Genomic DNA, 20,751 nt, shown 5'->3' with positions numbered 1-20,751 from the left:
TATTTCCATTGGCACGTGATTCACGCTAATTATTTTTACAGCAGGGAAAATTGCTTCTTGACATGAAGAATATGCCAAAATCCAACGTTCTTTTAAGGGAAAGACAGCAGGTGAGTTGCTGACATACAGACACCTCATGTTATTTTATTCCCTAAGGATACTACAAACTTCATTATTCTTTGAATGCCCACCTAAGACTGTTTTGTCCTCTCCTAGTCATGGTGCTGGTTTCAGGTTTCAACTGGCATCCAGTTTCTCTTGAATTTTTTTAACAGTGCATAATGTCAACTTTTTAAACTTCCCAACAACGTCCTCTATTTAGTCTAATTGTCTTCTTGCAGCTATCAGGAGTCAGCTGGCAGTTCTTGGAAGTCTCCCCTATTAGAAGAGGGAACTCTGATCCTTCTCCTGCAGCTGACACACGAACGTGCCGAGGCAGCCCTTGACAACCACAGCGCTGCCATTTGTCACTTCCCGTCGCCGCTTCACAAATCACCATTTACATCACAACTGGAGCATCGTGCTGCAAGGGAAAAAAAGCTCTTTCATGCTCATTTCTTGTCCTGCCTGGTTCACAGATCACAGCGCTTGATTGCACCTCATTCCCCCTTGCATGACATGTGCAGGCTCAGAAACACATTGCTCCTTCTCAACCAATCCAATGTGAGGCTTCCTTTCTCCCCTCACTGAAGTAACTCCTTACATTTTTCTTTACAACTCACAGCAACAAAGATATTCTCCCCATAATGTCTGGTTTTATTACTGTGGCTGCATAGGAAAATAACGACATCATGCTGTGCTTTAAAAACTGTGTCCCTGTCTGCAGTTAACTCATTCCATCTCAGAGATCACTGCATGTGTCTGTGCATATCGAGTAAGTACTTTACCTGAAAAGAGATTTTGCACAATCTGAAAATGCCCAGGAGGCAAATTGTTTTATTAGAGTTCATAGTCAAAATCAACTTTGCAGAGGAAGGGTTATCTGTCTTTACAAAATTCCCTATTACAGCCTGACAGCTTGTGAAAAAGCCTGGCTAAACAATCCCTTCATGTATGTTTAGCAACTGACAGTTTTCTTGAATGTGGGAGTTTCTGTTTGTTGGGTTTTTTTTTTCACATTGCTGTTTAGCAGAACTACAAATCTCAGCAGGGGTCAATTAGTGTAGCTGTAAATGTTTTTCTGGTAGCTTTTATCCTTTAAGGCACCAGGTAGCACCTTGAATTGAAGTGTAAGCAGTTCTCTAGTACTATGTTCTGACCTTTGAGCTACTCACCTTTTTGTAAGGCAAAGGTTAGCTTTAATTCCTTCTGTTAAAGCACATGCCCACATGTAAAAGTCTTCTGCCTTTGGCTCTGACCCCTCAGCACCAATCTCCTGCCCAGCCTCAGGTTTCTGAGAGAGCCTCTGTCCCTGAGGCTCCTCAGGGATAGATGGGACAGGGTGGTGGAACACCCTCTCCTTTCCTCTTCAAAAGCAGAGTTTTCTTCTTGCCTTAACACAATCAGCATCTCCAAATGGCACCAGTGGCACTCATCTGTGTGGAACTGAAGAAGCTGAGAGCACTAGGATCACATTGGTCTCTGTAATTTAGAATTATTCAGAGAATACTGAAAGGTTTAATTTTTTCTTTGTAGACTTAAAGGTTTATATTCATTCATTCCTAGAGGGTCTGTACAACCCCAATGAACACGATGAATTTTATTGATTACACTAAAACCAAAGCTTCACTAGGAACCTTCTTCCCTTGACTTAACATTCATAACTCAGTCTTGGTCTCTGCTATCTCTAGAGGATTAAATTGCACCTTACTTAGTTACATACAGTAGTATCCACTCAGAATGCATAAATCCTAAGGAACTAAACCCACGCTTTTGTCTTTTTCCCCCACAGAACCATATTTTGTTCTTCAGACTCCAAAATTCAGTGAAAAAGCAAGGTACAGTGAGGAGTGATTTCTTCATGACTGTTAATTTGAATAATGTGCTTGAGTGCTTTTGATGTTTCACCACTAGACTCACTTACTGTCCTTCCTACCTGCTTCCCTTCATTCTTATCTGATCTACCAAGAAATACAGCAAAACTGATCCTGGCACAAATCCACCAGGACAGCCATGCACCATCAGCCAAACAGCAAACACTTTGCCTGAGCTAACTTGAGGACAGGAAACCCATTTTCAATTATCCAATCCTAGAGAAATTTTTACCCATGAAACACTATTTATCCAATGCCTTCTATTGCCTTCAGTCCTCTCCTTTAGTGCCTATGGCATTATTTGAATTACTTCCATAGAAAAACCCTGAGATTGACCCACCAGACAATTCTGGCAGTGCTGCATTAATGGTTGGACTTGATGATCTGAGAGGCCTTTTCCAACCTCAATGAGTGTGATTCTATGATTCTCTAAAAGCTAAAATTCTAATGTCTTGTTCCAGAATTAAAATACTGCTTTAGTGGTGCACTCTAAGAATTATTTGTCTACGTAAGCTTTATGAAATGATGTGATTGTTCACTAACTACTCTTTTGATGCCTTCAAAATATTTCATCACGAATGTGGCAGCAAAAACTTATTTTCATTGCAAACAAAGACAAACTGAAGCCTTTCAAAATTTCTGACAACAGCACTTAGTGGCTCTGAACAGCTAACAGCCAGTGAGCAGGGGAATCTGTTGGGATGACAGTCGCAGCATCCACTATTTCTTAGTCATTTTTTACAAAGAATGAAAATGTTCCAGTTTGGAAGGCAGAAAGGTTTCTACCCAGGTGAAGGCAAAAACTGAACAGGATTCTTCAGTGCAATCTGGATGATCCAAAAGCAACTGCTGCTACCCACCTGGACAATTTCTTTGATCTTTTTTTTTTTTAACAGCTGTTTCCACACCTGATTTTATTTCTCTGGTTCTAGAACTTTTTTGACAAAGAGAGTTTTTTATTTAAAAAAATAGAAGCACATTATCAAACCAGCATGATCTATTCTGTTTGTAATCTTCCATTTTTCATACAAATGGTGATAGATAAACATTTACTTAAGTAAAGACTAGCTTTGTGTGCAAATGACTATTAAAATACAGCACCTAGAAAAGCAGATCAAGAGTAGTTCCACTGAGAACAGAAACATGTTTGATAAATAATTCATTTATACCTACTGTGCATAACAATCACACTTCTTAAGCCAGTATTTCTTGGGAAAAAATCATCAGTCAACAATTTGGAAACGTGACATGGAGCCTCTCTCACAATGGCAAAAAATCTAAACACTCATAAATAAGGTATCGCTTAATAGCTTATTTAAAAAATTGAACTCCTTCAAAATCTTTGTTTTCTTGCAGGTTTTACTTGTTACAGAGCATCTAACTCCAGATTCAGATGTCTAAGCATGCCCTGATGAGCCTTCTGCCTCTGCACATTCACCATAGCTGCAAACCTGTCCTGTCCTCGTACACAGCCCTGACACTCAGAGATCTCAGTGTGCTCAGGACTGGCTGCAGCACACGCTGGAAACAGCTCACAGGCAGTGCTTTGGTACCTGCACTGCTTACAGCAGGGGATTTTCTGGGAAGTTCAGGAAATCATAACACCCAAGAGGAATATTTTATAGTCTGGAGGATGACTGCTTGTATTCACTAGCATCACCTTTCATACCTGAGAGAGTATTGGAGCCAAACATAGAGTTCCCTTATAAAACAAACATATCCTCCAGTGCTTGGATCCATCTAGATTCAGATGTAAATCACTCAAGAAAGAAAACACTGCTCATAAAAGCAAAATCCTGATAATTAAACCCACTTGTATCTATTACTAAGAGTACCAGATACATCAGTGTATTTCACCAAAGGCTCCTGACTATTTCACACAGATCATTCTTTGACTAAAGCAGCTGGTGGGCCACATGTCAAATATCACTGTTTTTCATACTGTTAATCACCAAGAGTCCTAACAGAAAGTCAGGTTTGCAAGATGAACTGAAACTGTGTGATTTTATTTTCTTCCATAATTTACATCTAAGAGTTAAACACTCCCAGAAGAAACAAAAAAAAAAAAAAATTATCTATGCAGTTTGTGCAACAGATGCAAATGGCATGCATCCTCCAATATGCTCAGAGGTGCATCCCAACCCAAGCTGAAATCAAGGCATCTTTCAGCTGGTTTTGAACCAACTCAGGGCTCAGCCAGAGCCAGAATGAGCTCCTCTGGGGACACATGAGGCACAGCATTGCTACTGGGAGCAGGGTCTGGGACAGCCATCCCAGCACAGCAGTACAGGATTCAAGGCAACCTCCAAAGAAGGGAGAAATGACAAGGAGGACTCTACTGATATCAGAGGCTAATTAATTATTTTATTATACTATATTATTCTATATTACATTACATCTAAACTGAATCTGCACAAGCACTCAACTCGCTGGACAGAAAGAATCTTGTGACTGTCTCCTGACCAGCAGTCTGGACACACACTTGGCCCTGACAGGCCCAGGAAACCAAACCCCGTCCCTCTGGGTAAACAATCTCCACATTGCATTCTGCTTTGGCACAAACACAGGCACAGCAAATGAGATAAGAATTGTTTCTTCTTTCTCTGAGGTTCTTCACTGCAATTCCCAGAAAATTTCCTTGGGAAGTTGTGCCTTGCTTTTTTCTGTGGAGAGGAATGCAGCCACACAGAGGGGCTGGGGGCTCCGTGACAGGCGCAGGGAGAGCGGCGCAGCCACGCTGCTCTGGGCACACACAGGGGGAAACCTGGCTGCTCATAAAACATGGACTTGGGGGAGGTCACAAAGCTTAAAACCTTCTTCAAGGCCAGGCTGGAGCCCTTGCTTCCAGCATTTTGCTGGCATGCAAGGAGAGGTAAAACATTGTGTGATCAACATGAGGTTTGTCGTTTATGTGCTGTTTGTGTTGCAGTAACATCTTATGCTGAATTGCTGTAAATAACTTATCCCAAAGGCTTTTGTAAGGAATGAGACCCATTCTGTTGAAAGCTTTTCAACGTCTGTGACAAATGTAAGAAATTTCTTTATCCTCCATGTAAGCACTTGGAAAACAGGAGGACCACAGGATAAAGTGTGAACAGGAGCTCATTTTAAAGCTAGGTGAGATAGCCTGCTCTCTCCAGCACGTGCAGGAGAGAAATCACATTTTCAAAGAGGGCAAAACCATTTGGATATAATTAATTTAAAATGTATTATGATATTGCCCTAGTCTTGAATCAGGATACAGCAATAAATGAGAAAGTCAGTGAAGAGGAATTGGAGCGACCCCTATAAGGATCTGAGGAAAATGGAGATAACTCCCTCAGAGCTTCTCACCAGATGTTGGCAATTTCACTGTTACACTGCACAAAGCAGATTTGTATTTCTATAACCTGGGAAAGATTAATCTGTTGCGAGCAACAAATTACAATTTGAATAATAAATTCCAGGTTTCACCAACATAATCTCTAACCTCGATAAGAAAAAAGGCACCCATAGTAAATCACTTCAGCAGTCCCTTAAAAGGACAGAAAAATAGCAAATAGCAAGATATGGCAAATTAAGAACAGATTTTTAAATTGAATCCTAGCTATATTTTGATTCTAGCAGAGGATATGTGGCACTGATTATACAGACTGATAATTTAATTATATCATGCTGGAAGGTCTTGGCTGGTTGTCATCTAAGCAGCTGTTGCTTTGGTCCAAAAAAGGGAATCAAAGGATGTTTGCATTTTGGGAGGGGCTAGAGATCTCCTCAATTAAATTTCTTTTAATTTTTCAAAAACTAATAGAATGTCAGAAATTATTACAGCTGTATACTTTTAATAACCACAGAATCTGAATGATGCCCAGTTTCATAAAGCCCTCAGTCTCTATCCTGACCACAAATTAACTAATTGAAAGTGTGCACAGATCTAACTTCAGGGCACTAGAGTTTACTGAGATGAGGTAAGCCCTTGGCTGTCCAACACATTATTAATTAATCATTGTACACAATTGTCTAACTTTGTATAGAATGCATGTTGCATGACTAGGTAACAATCTATTTAATCATATCAGTGGAGGCAGGATTAATTCAGAAAGATTTCAAAGATCCCACTCAGTCCTTAGAACTCTACTTACTATCTCACAAGCTAAAATTAATTTACTTACATCCTAATTGTTAAATTATTGAAAACATAGCACATGAAGCAAATTAGGGAAGTCGAGTATTTGCATGAAATCATAAACAGAATTGAAAATACATAGGATGAAATACTGTTTATATTATTGTACACAGGCCTGAAGAACTGCAGCTACAAACAAGAAAAACTTTAGGGAAAACTTGTGTGCACCTAGAACACAAGCTGTCAAACCCATGGCTACAGAAGATGCATGAGCTAGAAGTGACAAGCTGACTAAAAAGATTCAGAGAAGTGAAGAGAGTTAAGTCACATATATTCTGTCAGTTTTGCCAAAATCAGAGAAACAAATTTTTCACAGGTACACTAAAAGTGCAATTTGTACCTCAAACTCATTGGTATTGGTGAGCTAGTTTACATCTAGATACAATTTAACTTGACAAAGAAAAATAAATTCTTGTTATTTTAATTGAACCAATGCTGTTTGGTTATAATCTAATATTGCTTGTTTCATGCATTCTTTGGTCACTGTGGCTTGAGCTAAAATTAACCTTGGTGTCTGCTCATACACTTAGAATTATTTTTACACAACACAGGCAATCATGGGTGCTCCCATTACACAGGATTCCCAAAATTAGGAACCACCATCCTTCTGTTATAGGTTGGTTCTTGCATTACTTGTAGTTGACTCAACCCTCTCCCATCTTGCTGTAGACAGCCACACTTCACCAATCAATTCACCAACATAAAGAAATCAATGTAGGATTGAAAGAAGCAAAAGAATTTCAGCACAATGAAGTCTCTGAAAGAGGATCAGCAAGAAAATTGTAACATGCAAGGGGCAAGGTGAACTGAGGATTACAAGACTGGTATTTCAGCAAGAGTCCCTCTCTTCTGGGTACATGCAGGAGAAGACAAGAGAAAGGAGGAGCCTGTGCTGTGTCCTGTTGGCTGGAGAGGTGAGAGCTTCCCAGCTGCTCCTCCCATCCACACCTCTCCTCACAGAACCCTCTCCCACCTTGCTGCAGACAGCCACACTCCCCTAATATCAATGGAATATAAATCTAAAAGAATTTCTGTACACTGTGTTAGCACTTCAAGACATTACAAAGGAAGAATACAAAACCCTTGAGCAGGACAGGGGGTTTTTGAGTTATTTCTACAGAGTTTTGTGTGGTTAAGAGAGAAGGAGGATACTTTGCAAAGTATCAATAAAAAGATAAGAGAGGATGAAAGCATTACCTGACATAAGCCAGCAAGATATTTATGAAGATAATTCTGATGTGGAACAATTTTTTTTTTGTTATTTCCACCAAGGACTTTTTAGAGAGAAAACAAACTCTACTATATGGTGGGCCTTGCAAAGGATTTAAGATTCAATCACTACTACACTTCCCAGGATATAGGTATATTGACAAAAATCTCAGATCCAACATGCACGGAAAGACACATTTAATAAAGAAAATGAATGTTATTATTTAATCTTTTACTGGCCTGAGCAATGACTTTGACTCTCATGCTTTCTGAAGAGATGGAGCCTGCACAGCTCCTGCTGCTCAGATGCCATGGGTAAATCCTTTGCTGGACTCCAGTGCCATTGCAGAAGCACTACTTAGCTGATGTTACCGAGATCATTATTTTCTCTTGACATCACAGAGAGAAAACAAGAAAGGAAATGCATTTTAAACCAACTATTGTCTGAAGATAAAGCAGTGATCTGACCCTGTTAGAAATTTCAGCTGAACCCTAAGAAGTTCTTTAGCTATGCATGTACAAGCACACAAAAAACTCAGCACAGTTCCAAATCCTGCCTTACAGGTTTGTTTGGGCTTTGTAGTTTTTAATACCTGCACTTTCACTATACCTACCAGTTTATTGCTTTATTGCACTAAGGAATTCTGTAATGAAAATTATGTACAAACCCAATTATAAGTTGTTGAAATCACAATTACACGACTAGATAATAGAATAATTTCTGCAGTGCCTTGGGGATTTTTTTCTTCCAAAACACCACAAGTACCTAGAAATAATCTGGCGTCTTAGATTCATTGCACATGGATTAAAAATTAGAATTACTATCATAATTACTATCATATAATCATTGCTATCACACACAAAACTTCAAAGTCTGTTATGCTTTTACTGAGTGAAAGTTTTTGACTACAGAGTTACAATATTCAGGCACTGGGAAAAACTTCTTGAGAGTTCCTGTGATCTGCATGGTATTTTCCTGAACAATGATAGCTGGAGGAGAGAAGAACATATCTCTGCAGGAGAATTTCCAAGCCTCTGGAGCATTGCTACAGATGATCAAACTTCAGGAATGGACAGTAGGCACAAAGGTAGAATACATGGACTGTTTTAACTGTCTTGGATTCTAAAATGTTTTACAAAGACATAAAATCTTTTCATTTACACATGTGTAAATGAAATTCATTCGCCCATATATGTCACACCTAGGTTATACATATGTAAATGTTTGAGCACTTTTTTTTTACAAAATAATTTTTTTTCATTCCTTTCTAAATATTTCACAATATTCATCAAGAAAATAGTTCTCAACAATAATTGTATTAGAACCAAATGGAACTGACACAAAACAAATCATTGGCTCCATTTGCTGCATTTAGCAGTCACATTTTCACTTATTAACTGGAAGACTATTTCCCTTTTCTTTCTCTCACTATCAGCAAGGATTTCAATACATTGCATTTGAGAAAGGGCATTATGTTCTTTAAATAAAGCATGTCACTCAAATAATCACCAAGCATTCATGTGTAAGGCCACTGTAGATCATGCCTCAACTGTGAGAATCACAATTGTTTTTATATACATCTTTCACTGAACTTTAGAAAAATTCTGTTTGTGAATAAAACTGCCACTTCCAGGGTAATTGCAAGAAATTACTTCTTTCACAATGTGCAATGCTTGAAAGGTTTTCAGTCAGCATCGTACTCAATGTAGGGTATTACATTAATCTTGAAGCTATCTGGTAGAGCCATCAGAAGCTGACCCAGTATTTAGATGGGCATTGATACAGAGTGGGATGTGAGACATTCTTTAAAAATCACTTGTTTATAATTTTTGGCTCCAAAAATAATTAATATTTAATTCAGTATATTGGATATCAAAATACAAGCCTGTGTCATATAGTGGGATTTTTAATCTTTAAATAAAAACAATCACCACATATACTGATTCAGAAACAAAGCACAGGAGAGAAAAGGATAAGCCCTGCAATAAAATCCCTCTCTTCTTTCACTCTCCTCTCATCTTCTAATCTTTCCAAGAAAAACCCAAAGCAAAAAGCCAGATACGTCAAATTAGGAATTCACACAGACAGTATGGGAGCATCTAAATTCCACACAAAACCTCACCAAAAGAGCCAATTTTGGGTGAAAAATGACAGCTAACAACCTTTAAAAGAAAGAGCAGAAGCATAGCAAGTGTCATAACTTTGAATGCAGTAGCTACATTTTCCTTCTCGATTCCAACACCTGGCTTGTGGAGTGCCAGTAGCCATGGCAACCCTCTCCATGCCAAGGCTCTGCAGCCCAGCTACCAAACCTATCCTCACGATTTTCCTCCAAATCTCCTTTCCTCTATTCCCTAAGCACATTAGGGGGCTTTGTGTTCTCTATAAACTTGAATTCCCTCCCTCTCTCCCCACTAATTGGAGATTGAAACCCCATTCATTGCTGATCACAGCTAAGGCAACCTAAGGCTACGATGCAGTTGGATACCATTAGATGTAGCCATGCATCAAAAGTACACTCATATTTCAACCTCAAAATAGTTATAGCACCCTTCAGAAATATTGCAAAAGATCAACAGAAGTTGTTGTTGAAGGAGAACACAAAGTGGCAGCAGAACACCTGTACTTTTATTTATTAAATAACCTTGTACTCCTTTCTCCTTTTCACAGACACACCTTTCAACATGTTGGGCCACTCTCGCAGTAACACACAGGCAAGGCCATGTCTCAGACCCCAGATAAGCATGTTGTGGTCTGATGTGTCAAACATGCAACCTGTGGTTACAGTGCCTAACTATGGTCCCCTTCCTTCCTTTAGTCACCCTGAAATTATCTTCAGTATCAGAAGACATAAGATTTGAATGGATCTTAATTTAGAAACTGATATTTTCAGTAGTTACAGAGTTCCTACCGGGTATAAAATAGCATCTCAGTATCAACAACTGATTTTATTGTCCTGCTAGTGGTTCCACACAAAAGGACTAGCAGGAACTCTTTTTGTCCCTAAAAAGTAACCACAAGAATAAAAAGAAAGTTGAAATTTGTCTTTCCACCAAATGAAGGGCAAACACACAAGCCCAGGAAGACAGCTCTTTTGAGGGATTAGGATGATGTAATCAGTGCTACAACTTCACAGAGAAATTAAGCCAGTAAAGCAGACCCAGTCTGAGAGAAAACTTGTTTCTTAAAAAAAAATGTGGAAAGCATAATTAACAGTAGTGCTCAATGAACTATTAAAATATGCAGAGTTCATTTTAAAAATTTGAAAACAATTACCTGTTTGCCTTGTTGGCAGAACAGTAATAAAGTCTTTGTGACATAAATAAGAGTGACAAGACAATGTCTCACAAATATGCAAAAAGAGATGCAAACAACTGAAGGATCATTGAAAACTTTTGGCCAATATTAAACTTGAGATGCATTAACAAGACAGCCAGAGGATTCCTAAATATAATCCTGTGCCCCACCTCATCCCCTGAACAGAGGGTCATGTGTTATGAGCATAACAGAGGTAATATGAAGTATTGAAAGTAGTTTAACCTGGCAGAAATTTTACTGATTCAAAAGATGCCCCTTTCATGCTCAGCAACTCCACATGACCTGCCCTCTCCCTTCTACAAGTCTTCAAGCCATTCTGAAATGACCCAGACAGAGAATTGATGGAGTTCAAACCAAACTGGGGTGCAGGGAATAATTCCAGTTTAAGTCATAGCAGCATCTCATCTGGTTCATTTCACAGTCTGCTCAAACGGATGGAAGGGAAAGAAAAGCTTCCTCCAGAGGCAGGATTATATTACCTTTAAGTGCTCATGGAACTGTAACATATACTTAACATTTCAAATAGTTTGAATAGGTGTCTTCTGCAAATTATAATAAGCCCTAAAAATGTCACCTAGTATAACTATCATCATGTCTGCTGTAGGTACAACACTTACGTTGGTAAAACAGTTGATTCTAGAGATAGAGGTTCTGCTAGTTCCTAAATAAAGAAATATCAGTCCAATCATGTTAACACATTTACACTGAAAATACATTACTTCATTGTGTCAATTTTCTCATAGAGAAGCCTTAATAAAACAAAATTTTATTTACATTCCTATCAGGCAGAATTTCTAACATGAGGAGAATTTCTACTGTAAATCAAGGCTAAACCTCTGCTTGTCTTGGTCTGCATTTTCAGGGGTACCCTGTACATGTGCAAAGTAGGGAGAGAGGGATCAATACTGGCTCTCTGCAGTGTATTTGAGATGAGCATTTAGGAAGATCATGCTAAGCAGGAATTTTACTAGGGAATTCTGTGTGCAATACCTATAGGCTCCTTAATTTATATTTGCAAAGGAATGTAAACTCAAGAAGACAACAAAATGATGCCATGTTCCACAAGGTACTCTGCAAACACTGTGTAGTAGAAAATTTTTCTACCATGGATCTTATTTAAATGAAAAATGAGTGAAAAAACAGCCAGAATATTTTAAATAAAGTCATTTGGCCAATATCACATGAAACTACAAATTACTTTCACTTTTGACATTATTAGACTGCTTATAAAAAGATATACATGGATTTGGTATCTTCTCTTTGGATACTTGAATTTTTAAAGTATATTTTAACAAACATTATTTCAACTCTTTGTCAAAGAATTAGTGCTTCCACAGGATACTCAAAGGAAAACTCAAATGCACATATGAGAAACAGAGAAAATGGGGATACAGAGCTGACACACACAGCACAGATGTGTCTGTGAGCTGGTGCCTGAAGTGGGAGACTATTGCAGAGAGCAGTCAGACTTCTGGTGTGTCACCTGAGCAAGCAGAGCAGTGTGGGGCTGGTGCAGACACCTGCCCTGGTGACAAGGCAATGTCTGGGGAACAGCTCAGCACAGAGGACAGAAAACCTAGTGAGGTGATCACTGGATCAAGTTGACAAATCTGTTCCCTCCTTTATGTTTGAAGACATCACCTCTGAGCCTTCTGTGACCTTTTCCTTTCATAGGTTTGGAGCATTACAAATCATAATTTTTTAATCATTATATATTTTAAATGTAAAGCAGGTGGCTGGGGTAGAAAAATCAGTATAACACTCTAACAGAGCTGAAGATTGAGAGAAATGATATAGAGAGCAAATGCAGAAGCTGGCCTGAACAGAGCAGTTAACCTCCTGCTTTATTCCATCTCTTATGGCAATTTTTACCACTCTAAACAGGTGGCTGGTAAAGCCTAAAAGTGGCCACATCAGTCAGTAAATTGTTAAAATCTCTTATTTTGATGCAATGCCTGCTGACAAGATATGGGAAGCTACTTTTTAGAATCGGAGCAAGCAAATGCTTCAGTTGCTTTGACATTCCCTACCTTTTTCATTTCCTTGTTTTCTGTCAGTGTTATTAGGCAATCAAGATTAAAGAGTTATTTTACACTGATTAAAAAAAAAAATCATTCAAATTAGATTTTGTGCATACAAAAAGCCAAAGGGAGTGCTGTTGCTGAATCAAAACCGAAAGAATTTCAAACTACAGTATTTTGTCTCTGTGAAACAAAACAATTTAAGACGTTATCAGCCAAAGCTGTTAATCAAATTAACTGGAAACTACAAAGGTGAATAATAAAAAAGAAAAGAACATTAGATATTTTACACTTAAAGCACTGAATAATAATAAGCTTCCACCTGTTAACATATTAATAATGCTGTTAGGAATATGATGTGCTTGACACGGTGCCACAGATTTCATAAGCCTATGCAATTTCTTATCTGTCAAGAAGCACTTTTTAGCTACTGCAAGAAATGTAAGAAGGGAGAAGGGGAAGAAGATAGATGAAAAAAATATACTGCATTAAGGCTGGAATGAGATTGTGAAAATCCAGTCACTTGACTCTTTTACCATCAGGCTACATATATTGGAAAATATATAAAAGCCCAACATTGCATCAGGAAATGGATTGTACTGAGTGACCTCAGAGAACTTTTCCATCTGTGCCATTATTAATATGATGCAGAGAGGGTAAAACAGAGCTGGCAAAGCAATATATGTTCTCAGAGATGATGGATATGAAGGGAGAAGATAATGCTGATAGAAACAATTACTTGGTATAACAAGCAGGGGATTTTGTAAAAGTGCTATGATGTAATGAGGAAGATAAGTTGATATTCTTAAAAGTCAAATTATTAGATTTGTAGAGCTGAAAAAGTAACATGATGGAAGGTTTTCCAGCTGAGCAAATAAATCAGAACCAATAATTTACCTGATGCTTTGCTCAGAAGAGGTTCTCCAAACTAGCAATACTTTCTCCACATATCTTGCTTTAAATTCCGGATTTCCATGATCTTCCACAAGGCTTGGACTACGTTAATTGATTGAAACATTTTACTTTACTGGGTATGTGAAATTCACATTAGATTTTGAGTTACATATACTAGACAAAATTCATCTATTATTTTCTTATGGCTCATGAGTCAAGTGATATTTACAGAAAAGTGAACTTCAAGCCCTCAAAACAGCAATCAGAGAAAAGTTTATGCAGAACTTAAAAAGTAGCATATTTACTATAGGGGTCCCTGGAGGACAAGCTTGCTTATTTAGCAAGTCTATTTATTTAGCAAGGCTATTCAACAACCTGTAGTATTAAAAAAAAAAAAAAAATCTTGCAGAACTTGGTATCCAAGTGTAGTAAAATGTGACCTGCACTACAGCAGGTGCCCAGAGGGAAACTTAAAGAGGAATGGATGTTTAATACATGCTGTTGATCAAAATTTTTAGTCTAATTAGAAGATGTGTCAGAGGACAAGACTTTTTTTGATAAAAAGTAATTTAGGGTAACCTATGATCCAATCGATGCAGAGACACTGTGTGCTACACAGTGTCACTGTAACCATTGCACAGAGATTGGGCATGCTGTACAGCCACTCTGTGGACACTGTAGGACAACAAGTGGAGAAAAATGTAATCATATTCAGCACAACTCCATCTTAAGGAAACTGCAGGTCGAGCAAGGTCAACCAAGTGACACCACTGACAGCCATAGGTCCCTTTCTGTGCCTCTGTCAGGGAAATGCTGTGTTGCTCCTCACACAGTGAGCAAGTCCTACCCTCCTCGATCATTTTTCTGACACTGTGGCCTCAATCATTTGCCCTGTCAACTGTTTAAGCCACCTCAGCTGGGAGCCTCGGTGAGAAGAGGCAGAAGTTCACCTCTGCCATCAGCATTGTGAGCAAGGTCAGCCCAGGGAGAAAGCAAATTACTGCAGAACTTTTATTTTCAATGCCTTCATCCTACCATTGGTCTACACAGTACACCCCTGGGGGTTCTAAGAAGAAATAGGCAAAATGCAGACTACCTTAAAAAAAAAGTTATCCTTTGCTGAAGTGCCAGCTTTACTTGCCACAGCTCTACATTATTCCAGACTGCAGACACATTTTCCCTCTCAGCCTGTATTTTATGTGAGTGTTCTTGCCATTTCAGTGCGAGGTTCAGATACAAGGGGAGCTGTTCCCTGGGCTGGCTGAGAGCACATCCCATCCTGCAGGGGCAGCGGGCTCTGGGCTGGAGCTGCCACCACAGCCACGGCTGAAGGAGCCACCTGGCAGTGACCGCCAGGCACTGTGTGTCAGAGTGACCGCCACGGGCTGCGTGTCACACACGCAGGGACCGCCACGGGCTGCATGTCACACGCGCAGGGACCGCCACGGGCTGCATGTCACACACAGAGTGACTGCCACGGGCTGCGTGTCACACACAGAGTGACCGCCACACCTGCGTGTCACACACAGAGTGACCGCCACGGGCTGCGTGTCACACACGCAGGGACCGCCACGGGCTGCGTGTCACACACGCAGGGACCGCCACGGGCTGCGTGTCACACGCGCAGGGACCGCCACACCTGCGTGTCACACGCGCAGGGACCGCCACGGGCTGCATGTCACACACGCAGAGTGACCGCCACGGGCTGCGTGTCACACACGCAGGGACCGCCACGGGCCGCGTGTCACACACGCAGGGACCGCCACGGGCCGCGTGTCACACACGCAGGGACCGCCACGGGCTGCGTGTCACACACGCAGGGACCGCCACGGGCTGCGTGTCACGCACGCAGGGACCGCCACGGGCTGCATGTCACAGAGTGACCACCACACGCCGTGCGTCACACACAGGGTGACCTCCAGGCACTGAGTGTCACAGATGCAGTGACTGTCACTGAGCCTTGGCCATGCCACCAAAGGCACACTGGCAGAGTGCAGGAAGCTGCTCCCAATGGCCAGGTTTCAGCAGAGTCCTGCTGTCACAGCTTCAGACAAAGCCAAACTCCTCTGGTACCTGACTGTTCACTGCCCACTGAATAACCGTGCACACCACTGCCATTTACACAGCAAAGGGGTTGGACAGCAGTGAGGTCTCTCAAGCAAACCAGTACTTTATTAAAATGAGAGGGAGGCTTTGGTTAATTTTTAGCATCAATATCTCTAATTATTAATTTCTAATAGCTGCAAAATATGCTATGGCTAACACAGCTTTGAAAAACCAATATTTTAAACATTAGCTGTTACAGATTTAAGTTATTGTTCCAATAATTTTCCAGGTTTGCAAAGATTAACTCTGCAACCAACTTGTTTTGGCAATGTTTTGCCTCTTCTGCTCTGGTTGACAAAAATATTTTAACTGGCATGAATGTTTGTAGAAACTTAACACCAAAAGATATTATGAAAAAAACTTGTGGGCAATTAATTTTACATTCATAATGAAATTTGTTGACAGCAGAAGTGTTTTGAGCATTCTTTCACCCTGGAATCAGGAGCAATAACACCTAACCAACAATGTAGCTAAAACTACAGCCTTGACCGTGTCTATACAAATGAAATGTTTGCATATTCAGTTTGTCATTAATACATGAATTTAAAAATACGTTCTAAGACAACAAAATTAAATGTTTCTGAATAACTGGTGTGGTTTAGCAAAACAATGACCTACATGCAGACATAGTGCAGCACTGCAAAAAGAGTAAAAGCATGGGATATGTTCAGGTTGGTGCAAATGATTACTCCTCCAGAGTTACAGAAATCTGAAATAAACTTTTTTTATTATTATTATTTCTTATTTCTGCAAAAACAAAAGAAATCATGAAGCAATGTGCCAGATTTTTCAGGGAAAAAAAAAAAAATCTTTCAGTTTAGATGCTTGTTATTAATCCTTAAGCATCAAGTTTCGGTAACAGCTATTGCTGCTGCCTTCCACAGCACCAGAGCACCTCTGTGCTGAGCTTCTGTGCAAATGGAAATGCATTTTGGCTCATATCAAAGGAAGTGCAGATGCATCTCTAACTATTTCAGCACAGAAGGGAATTTTTTAATGCAGTTATAATCAGCTTAGACATGAGTTAACAGATACTTAAAGTCTACTGAAGAACAAAGCTCATTAAGCCTGCATCTCATAGCCATGGTTATCTATCAAAGATCATCCCAAATTTTCTTTCAATTGCTGAAAGAACAAATATTTGAATTCATAAGAAATCGGCCCTTAAAGTCTTAAAGAGCTATTTAAATGCAGTTTTTTAGCCCTTACCCGCTTTCACTTGCATTTCATTTTATTCCTTTCACTCTTTCCTTAAGTAGTAGGTTCCTATTTAGGACCATGGAGTGCATTGTGTGCTCTGTAACAATTACAGAGAATTACAGAATGGTTTGGGCTGACATGAACCTTAAACTCATCTAATTCCAAATCTCCACTACAGGCAGGGACACCTTCCACTAAATCCTAGGTGGTTCCAAGCACCATCCAAACACCCTCAGACACTTCCAGGGATGGGGCAGCCACAGCTGCTCTGGGCAACCTGTGCCAGGGCCTCCCCACCCTCACAGGGAACAAATTCTTGCTCATGTCCCATCTAACACTGCCCTCTATGAGTGTGAAGCCATTCCTCTCTTGTCACCCTTATCCAAAGCCCCTCTCCAGCTCTCTTGGATCCTCTTTAAGCACTGGAAGGGGCTGTGAGGTCTCCCCAGAGCCTTCTCTTTATCCAGGCTGAACAAACCCAGCCTGGCTCCCAGCCTGGCTCCAGAGAAAAAGTGCTCCAGCCCTTAAACATCTCCATGGCCCTCCTGCAGACTCTCTCCAAGAGAGAGTCCCAGAACTGGATGCTGTTCTCCAGTGCCAAACATCCAGATCCTGACCAAATGTATCCAAATGTCATTGGAGGAAAGAACTTGGAGAAAACCTTTTTCAATAATTAAACTAGTCTTACACACTTCAGTGCTTTCCAAAAGCAGAGGGGCAGTATCAATACTCTCCTGATGGAAAATCTGGGACAGATCATGTCCATGAAAGCTTTCCAGTCCTCATATACAAAAGCTTCCATAGACATTTCAGTTGTTTGGATGTGACTTTTGCAGTTCACACAGGTGAAAGCTTCCTTAGCAAGGGATATGTTCTGTGCCACTAGGCACCAAATTTGCCTAGCCTCAATAAAGCTGCAGAATCCCATAGGGTGCAGCTGTAATGATTTCCAGTGTGAAAACCACACTGCCCTAAGGTTCCTTGGCATTTCCACTTCCTTGCCACACACCTTGTCAGATTTTGTTAGGTCTTTCAAATTTCAACCAACAGCCACAGGAGCAGGCAGAGGAGGGAAGGCAGGAAATCTTCTGACACTTGTAAGCAGTGTTTGAGGCACATTTATCAGCTGTGTTTCCTTTGTCCTCTGTGTGCTCAGGGTCTCAGCAGTTTTAGTGCAGGAGCTGAGGTGTTACCCTTTTACTCTGCCAGTCACAAGTTCTCCTGGCATATTCATTGTCCATCCAAAGCCTGAATCAATACATCCATGGCTGAGAACAATGTCAGGTTGCAAAAATATGTGCTGAATATAGTAGTTTTCTAAGGTTTTGGCATCAGACACAACATACTAATGATTTCACAGTTCCTGTAGAGCCTCTTAAAAGTGCCTGCACTTTCAGATTCAGTACATGCCACATGCTTTTAGCTGGAGATTTAGAAGTTATTAAATTGTCTACAGAATTGATAAGAAGAAATGATTTGATATTGCTTGTCCTTAAAAAGCAGTCTTTAATGAAATACAGCCATACAAATCTAAGTGAGAAGTCTAAAATGTTATTTATACTAAAGTTTGCTGTGATCTACTAAGTTTGTAATAGTTTTATGAAGTGCACGCTATGATAACTATTCTTGACATTCTGGTTTTTTTTAAAAGAATATTTACTAAGCAATTTTTTTGACCATCCCAGTTTAATTTAAAACTGTTTTTAATACTACTGAAATGAAATCTTTGCATATGTAACAAACTTTGACTCCCAATTTTAAACATTCAACTATCTTGAAATTTACTGTTTTCTGACAAGATTTTTGAGCTGATAAGTTTTCCTCTCTCCTGTAACATTTTAAAATGCAGTAACAAGTCAACCACTCATCACAGTATCTTTGCCAGAATTTATGACGACAAAGCTGCACAACACCGGAGATTACATCAGTCTAATCCAATAATTAAAACATTATCCCTATTATTTCAAATGCTAGACACACTATTTCTTACACACCAAGGATTGGTATTTAAAGAGGAGCTTCACAGCTGCACACAGATTTTATATACCCTCCACTGCTTTTTCATGCAGTAAGTTTGCACTCCTGGGTTTGAGCAGGAGGAGCTGTGTGGGAGTACCAGTTTTGGGTTTCTCTGGGTCTGGATTGAAGGCACTTGAGACAGTAGTTCATGTTCAGACTCAGGTGTTTATTATTTCTTATCCATAAAACAGTCTCACTACTGTGAGTTTGGCAGCTTTTCATTAGAAGGCACAAAATGGCCAATGATCTCTTGCTACAAGGACTTTTAAGACTAAACTATCCAATTAAGAGCTGACACCTGGATTATTTTCCCTTTTAACCCAATAACTGATCCCACAGAGCCTGCAATGCAGACTTTTCTGCCACCCAAGTCTAAGAAGAAGGAAGAAGTAGCATGAAGAAGAAATCCAGGATGACACCCTGTTTGCTTCCATCCACAACATACTAAAAATCCCATAACCTAAGTTTCTCACCAAGTGACACATCTACACCACTCTCCATAATCTATTTCACACTTTTGTGGATTCTGGTCTATCTTGAAGTCTGGGAAACTTTCTCCATGAATGAGGGTCAAAGTCAGTGCTGCCCTGGGGGTCAGGGCACCCCAGAGCAGACACAAATATTCCTTGTGGTGCCCTGGGTCTGCACAGAGCTGGTCCTCAACATGAAGGTCCTGTGTCCTGGGCAGGCTCAGTTTCCCAGCTGAGGTCAGGCAGAATCTGGCCAGTGAAAGGGAAACAATCCCACTTTGCTCCCCTCACCTGCAATTAGAAGCTCACTACAGCATTTGCATTGCCATGTTAAGAGCAGTGATCCCATCACGTTTTCCCAGACCTGACACTTTCAGGCAGACTCTATTGACATGTTTGGCTCTGTGACCTTTCATGATTTGATTTTGAAGGCAAATTTCACCACCCTCAAGAGAATTGCATTCTGGAAGTTGCCAACTGTAGCTGAAAACGTCTGTCGGTGTGACTGTGCTAGAAACCACAAAGTGAAATAGAATACCAGCTGGGTTCGAACACTTCAGAGAATGTTCCAATCTAGCATTTCATTCCTTTGCCCAAACAGGATACCCACAGTATGTCTAACAGCTTGGACTCAGTTTTCTTGGCCTGAAATAATTTTGCATCCTGGCAGGATACTTCATTCCCTCTGCAAATCTCTGTCTTTCACTTAATGTTTCCAGAACACATAATTTTTCACACCACATTTTGCTCATTATTTAGGGGATCCTACATTTCCATCAGGGAGAGCAAAATAATTTGAAATAGTATTGCATTAAAATGTGCCTGTGATTTTTAAAATCCACATAAAGTTGCTTTTGGGAGAATTTCAGACTTCAGCTTCTACTAAGCTTTTGATTCATTGTGAAATCTCCTTCCAGCATGAAGATTAGAAGTTGTTCTTTTAAGAGAAGATGTAGCAGATATTGCAGGGTTGATATGGGGCACAGCTAAGTTATAAAACATTATATCAAACAGCAGACCTTTAATTTCTCTAGTCTCATTGCAATCTGAATTAAATCAAAATGCATTTGGATTCCCCACTGCAGAACATCCCTATAAGTAAGATAAACTCATTTTCTTCTTCTTTTATTCAATGGTGAAAATGCTCAACTGTCAATAAACAAAACTTTTGACCTAAACTGGTTCATATTGCAGTTTTGAGCAGAGGAAGCATACTGAAGAATAAGGGAGGGGAAAATTAATTTCTGTTTTAAGTAGTTCAAAGGTAGTTAATGTTAAACTTGGCATACTTTCAACCCAATAAAATTAAAAGCAAGAATCAGTGTAGGGAAAAATATAGCATGGTAAACAAATAAATACTCCTACACACACTAAT

This window comes from Haemorhous mexicanus, chromosome 15 (assembly GCF_027477595.1).
Source record: "Haemorhous mexicanus isolate bHaeMex1 chromosome 15, bHaeMex1.pri, whole genome shotgun sequence".
NCBI lineage: Eukaryota > Metazoa > Chordata > Aves > Passeriformes > Fringillidae > Haemorhous > Haemorhous mexicanus.
Note: the sequence above shows the minus strand (reverse complement) of the source record.